The sequence below is a fragment of the Lipophrys pholis genome (assembly GCF_963383615.2).
Source record: "Lipophrys pholis genome assembly, chromosome: 14".
Lineage (NCBI taxonomy): Eukaryota > Metazoa > Chordata > Actinopteri > Blenniiformes > Blenniidae > Lipophrys > Lipophrys pholis.
The window spans coordinates 19,331,605-19,337,604 of record NC_137633.1 but is presented as its reverse complement, the minus strand read 5'-3'; the positions used below and the strand labels follow the sequence as shown (position 1 = coordinate 19,337,604).

The following is a 6,000-nucleotide window of genomic DNA, read 5'->3' as shown; positions in this document are numbered from 1 at the left end:
TTGTTATTGTCCATCTACTCACACTGAAGCTCTCTGCCACACAGCCTGAGTGCGTGGGGCCTCAACTCTGGAGCTCAGCCTTCCTCTGGGCCTCCAGTCTCCCACACCCCGTGCTGCTCCTGAGTCCTCAGCAGGCTCACTCTCTCGGCCACACAGCCAGCGTGCGCGGGGCCTCACATGAAGCTCTGCTCTCCTCCAGAGCTTCATCTGTGCCCCCTCTTCTATCGGGCTTTTCTTCCGAGTGTCGGTGCCCCAAACAGGATGGAAGGAGGGAGGGGCGGGGGCCGTCCAGGGGCTGGCCGTCCACCAGGCGCTCCCTAATCCTGGAGCCATCGGACATCCAAGCAGACCCCCGGGCTCCCACCCCTCATCCAGCACCTGTCACTCTGGCTGGGCCAACCGTCTGGCAGGTACAACCCCTGGTTCCCGCAGCTTAACCAGAATCTCCAGGCAAATGCGCGTACCCACATTTAAGCACCCCTCCTCGGACTAAACCCTCTTAAACCGTTCACCCGGAGTTTCGTGCCCGTAGTACTCCAACTAGGCCCCCGTGCCCCTGGTACTCCGCTCCACACTGAGTCATATTTTCATATTGTAGGGGACTTTTCCACTCCCGTCCCAGGCCTGTGGTACTCCACGGAACCCCCAGGCCCCTGCCACTCCGGGGGCCCACCTCACACTCTCACACCTTTTTCAGGCCGGCCGCACTCTGAACTTCTCCTTCCTTCTTGGGCTCTGGTACTCTACCGTAGTTTACATATCGTATAAATGCGAAAAATAATCTGAAACAACTGTTTTCTCTTGAAATGTTGTTGTGCAAGCGGGGCCTTAGACAGGTAGCATATGGCTGCAGTTTGCTTCAACCTGTTGCAGGTTGAAAATAAAACTGATAAGTCTGAACCCAACACAGTAAAGTTGTGAGCCAGAAAAACTAAAACTTTTCAACATGATCAAAGTGGTAATTCTCTCTATGGGTTCGTTTTACAAGCTTCTTTTACAACTGAATTGCTCCTGAGCTTAACAGCCCTGCATTGATAACAAACTGTTGAACGGTTCTTGAGTTGCATTATGAAGTTGTAATGATTCTCTGGACTGTGGTTTTTTAGTGAGTGGCTGGACTTGAGGACGGCCAGTTCCAGAAATCAATAAAACACCACACTTCTCTTTTCATCAAACGCTTGCACTTCCTTGGGCAAATTCCAATGAGGTGACTTCCCCCCCCCCCCGGAAGCGGAAACATGCTGTTGGGAAACACACCATCCTGACCAGGAATGAAAATCTAACACCGACTTTCCATATCAACTCGTTTGAATTTGTTTCATGATGTTTGGCCTGAACTGGACATTAAAGATCCAAACAATGGGATCACTCAGAGCTGTGCGAAACAAATAAATGACCATTTTTTTCTGTGAGTGCTTTGGTGTTTCTGTTGCATTGTGGGCTTTGGCAGGAGCGAAGTGTGATCTTTCCAATAAAAAAAAAGGTCCACAAAGGGCCTTTCTTTTTGTCATTTACTGACATTTAAGAAAAAATGTTTTAAACCCAGATGCTTAGTCACTTGAAAAGTAGGATATTTAGTGTGTGATCTCCAGCTGCAGGCTTCATACGATCCCAACACTATTTTTATAGTGTTAATTGGTATTCAGAGAGCGTAATTCAGGGTGTGATCCAAACACGAGGATTCTGATGTAAGTGTCAGTAAATACATAAGTACATAGATACCTGGGGATCTGGAACTGCAGCTCACATGTTTGGAGGATTTTTCTCAGTTTTCTTCACTGCGTAGCAACCATGTTTACTCAATCCTATCAACAGAGACTCCCAGAGGCTCCTCGCCGCTACAAAGAATCTGTACTCCTCGGTTTTTGGCCGCGTGCGTTTACGGAAAACCTGTTTCAGATGTGTGATAAGAAATGTAATTGTGTTGGGAACAAGATCCTCACGTTCTTCTCCCTCATACTAAATACTGAAACTGGCAACAAATAAACAAAAGTAGTTATTTCGTGATTCATGATTTATTTATTTTTAATCAGTGATTAAAAAAAAACTAATAATTTGTGGAAATGTTGGTTGTCAACGCAAACATGTTGTTCCACTTGGGTCTGTATCAGTCAGGTGCAGAAATGTGAGGAACACACACATACACACACACAAACCCACATTCTGTTTTATATGATTTATGGGGACAGCATTTCTAATTCCTCGCTGTGGAGACCACCCTTTATTAAAAGTCTACAGGCCTAGAAAATATATAAATAGTGAGCGTAAACACACATTTAAACTTTAGAAATCAAGATGTTGAGTGTTGGCTTCACCCTGCTTGACTTCCTGAAAATGGATGAATGTGCTTTCAGGGTTTGAATCACTACCCCTCTACTCAAACCAGGGTTTGAATCCCTCCCAACATTCTGTCTCTCCTTTGCTTTTTCTATCTTTCCCTGAACAGAAAAGCAGAAAATCGCCACCTCTGAGTCTGGTTCCGCAGGTTCCTCCCTGTTAAAAAGGAGTTTGTGCTTTCCACCATTGTTTATGTTTACTCATCTGTTGTATTTCTCTTTGACCGTGTGCTATTTCACACTATATAAATAAAACAGAATCTAGTTGAATTTATAAGGGAGTAATTTGCATAGACATGCACCCAATTTGTGTTTTTCACAGATTCTAATGTGACTGATGAAGATTTAGAATATCATGTAAATAGGGCAAACTTTCCAAAAGCAAACGCTCCAACTGACGCCGTCACTTTCTCTGTATCTTCTTCCATCAGACTCCCGACAATGACGTCCACATTAGTCTGTAGCGAGTTACACACACGCGTGCATGTATTAATACGCGCGCATACGTAATCCGAAGCTGGTGTCGTCTCGTTTTCGAAAAACTCTGACTCATTTTTGATTTCGGGAAAAGGCAACATTAGATAACCAAGATCCAAGGGGCTTCTTCCGACATTACAGGCCGAGTGGAAAATTTCACTCTTTATTAATTCCAACAATAAAGGGATTCTCCACCGCAAACGTCACAGACTGTTTCTTGGTATTGCTGCCATCTGTCATTTCCATTCATGTTTGTTTGATTTGGTTACACAACTTCAATAATTTAGCCCTGGACAACAATAACAGCTTGTTTGTTCTCTGCTGGAGCAGGTTCCTACGTGGCTGCTGGTACCACCGGCCAAGCCAGACATTCCAGCCACCGCCATTGACAAATCCTACACGGCTCAACATTTAAGCCTTCAGCATACATAAGTATGTTATGTAATGAAAGTCCGCTGTTCCTGAGAATTTCACAGCGATCGCTCCGCTCAGCAGGACGCAGTACCAGGACAGCGGAGGCCACATGAGGATGAAAGCTATTATGCCATCGTAAAACTCGTGTCTAAAACTCAACGGGTATGTACTTGTAAAAAAAATACTTGTTTAAGTATCGCTGTACTTTTTGTGCCCATTGATTTTAGTGGGTTTTTTTGGGGTTTTTTTGCATTCTCCTGCTGTCTTTGGGGACGTTGAACTCGTGAGACTGAGAGTGGTGAGCCTGCAATTTGTTTATCCAAAGAGCTTCTTTCCATTGCAGTCATAGCTGATGTCATGAGATTCTTCTTTCGCTCGGTGATTGATTGTTGCTCAAGTGGAGTTATACTCAGCGGAGTAGCGGGACATGTGCTACCGAACCGCAGACATTTTATTGTAGCGTCTGATAATGATTAAGACGTTTCAGCGTTTAATCAAAAGACTTTGTCATGGCAGTGTCACTTTATTTACGGTGGGTAAACAGCATGGAGAGTGGAGGCTCTCATCATGCGGATTCATCCTTCCAAGGACACCCCCGCAAACACTCACGCACCTCCTGGGCGCTCTGTGGGGAGGATGTGCCACTTTTAGGCTGGGAAATAAAACATCTGGGGGCAAACGCTGCGGGTGGAACCTCTAATCAAATGCAAAAGCTGTTTGATAGTTTTATATTATCAGTGTGTGCAGGATATTTCCAGGAATTAAAAGCGTGAGAGCTCTGTATCAAATTTGTGGCGTGCCAGTGAGGTGTGCCAGAGTTCAAGCGTTTGATTGGGCTCAGCTGTAGTCAACCGTGCTTAACCACCAGTGGATTTCTTTCTTGTTAACCACCTCAACCAAGTTACCTTATGGAAGCCAGCAGCACAGTTTGAGCTCAGTCATTATGGTATTGTTGTGAATGAGGAGTTTTTTTTTGTTTTTTTTTAATGTGGTAGTTCTTTCTAGTTTGTTGGCATCACATAGTTGGAATAAACACTTTGAAAAGGGTCTGAGAGGCTTGAGGTGAATACACACCGTGATTCTTTAACTGTGCTGTGACATGTTTATAGTTACTGCTGCAAGTCGTGGCAGGAAGAACAAAAAGGTATAATTAATAACGCTGGTGTTTTCTGCATACCATTAAAGTGAGACATCCTCAGGTTCCTGGTGGACAGCTACGATGCTGACATGGTTTTACTATCTTTCATGGTCATTGTCATTGACAGCAACTTCAGGCGAACACGAGGCTGGGAGAGTCGGATCATTTTTGTTTTGTTTTGGATTTTTTTCGAGCTTGTCTTCTTTATTATCTTTTTCTTTTTTTTCCATTTTTGAAAAGACACTATGAAAAAAGCAGAATGAGTGGAGCATATAACAATTTTAGATTTCATACAAATAATGAGGATTAGGACAAGTCAAACTATTAAATATGCTGTTGTGCTAAACCATAGGTGCAACAGTGGTATCTGGATGTGCAGTTTTCAGCTCGGGACAAAAAACATGTGTGGCATACACCTGCTCATCCTCAATGAAGCTGATGGTTAACTGGATCTGCGCATCCTTGCTGTCTTTACTCATATGTAATGTTTCTCTCATTTAGTGGTAAAGGGAGATCACTTTTATGGCGTGGTTCAGCTGTTTTGACATCCCTCAAAGTGCTTTACAATGTTAGTCACATTAATCCTGACATTCACAATAGTTTCGAGCAGTTCGGAGTTTAACTTGCTCATGGGGAGCTACTGTCTCTTGCTAAATGATGCTCATGCTCCCTGGATAAGCCCAACCGAGTTGCAACATGGTAATGCTATACTGTCAGTCACAAGTATTGACCAATCAGTTCACTGCTCAGTTTTATTATGGGGAGCACATTTACATTTATGGACAACAGGGGAGGAGACTGAGTATTGAAGATAACTCCAATAAACAAATTACTTTTGGTAAAGCCCAAGAAGAAATAAAGACACTTTTCAGACTTCAGGGTGTCTTGCAAGAAGTTCTTCATCTCAGGGGTAGAACTTGCTCACCAGACCAGTTCAGTGTATTGTTTAGAATAGCACAGCTTCGAGGATGTTGAGTGGATAATTCAGTCTTGGGAGGTTTTCACTCCCACCAACTTTAACAATGCAGTATATAAAACTTTTAATTGTGGAAAATGTCCAATGAAATGCATCAACATTTAGACAAGTAAAAGGTTTATGCATGATTATGTATTTCGGGCTGTTTTATACTAGAGAGATAGATGCATCTTAGAAGGAAAACCTTGTAATATCACATGTGGACACTAGATGGTGAATTGGTCATTTCTCAGCCTGAAAGGAGTGAAGGAAGTGAGTCTCTCCTCAACATGACCTCACTGACCATTTAAAACCAGCGCAAGAAGAGATTCTAAACATTTGATAGATGGTTTTTGTTAAAATAGCTGCTCGGCAAGTTATACTTTTATGATTGTTGGCATTGATAGTTTTGCCAAATAACAGCATTCCGATTGTGATTTACGTGATAAAGTATAATATAAATGAACTTTTTTTTTTACTTTTTTTGATTCCCAAGATCTTAAAACTCTCCTGAACTATGCGGTTGTTGTTTTTGGGATCTGACAAATAAAAAAGTAAATCATAAGAATGATTGTTATTTGTGTAACTAAAGAACAAGAGATTCTGCTAAAGCCTCATTTCATAAAACACATAATTGTCACATTAAATTGAAGCGAGACGGACATTCAAGTGTGCTTACT

At 42.7% G+C, this 6,000-nt stretch overlaps 1 protein-coding gene across 2 annotated transcripts in view; it reads left to right on the top strand.

Moving 5' to 3' along the window:
- The first annotated feature begins 3,270 nt into the window (after positions 1-3,270).
- LOC308120233 (KATNB1-like protein 1) overlaps positions 3,271-6,000 on the top strand; it is a 46,596-nt gene continuing 43,866 nt past the window's right edge. The window contains exon 1 of one of the 2 annotated variants that reach the window (XM_080480709.1): positions 3,271-3,389. The gene's annotated coding sequence lies outside the window, so the exon portion shown is untranslated. The remainder of the gene's footprint in view (positions 3,390-6,000) is intronic. The other variant, XM_080480710.1, reaches the window with a different exon arrangement.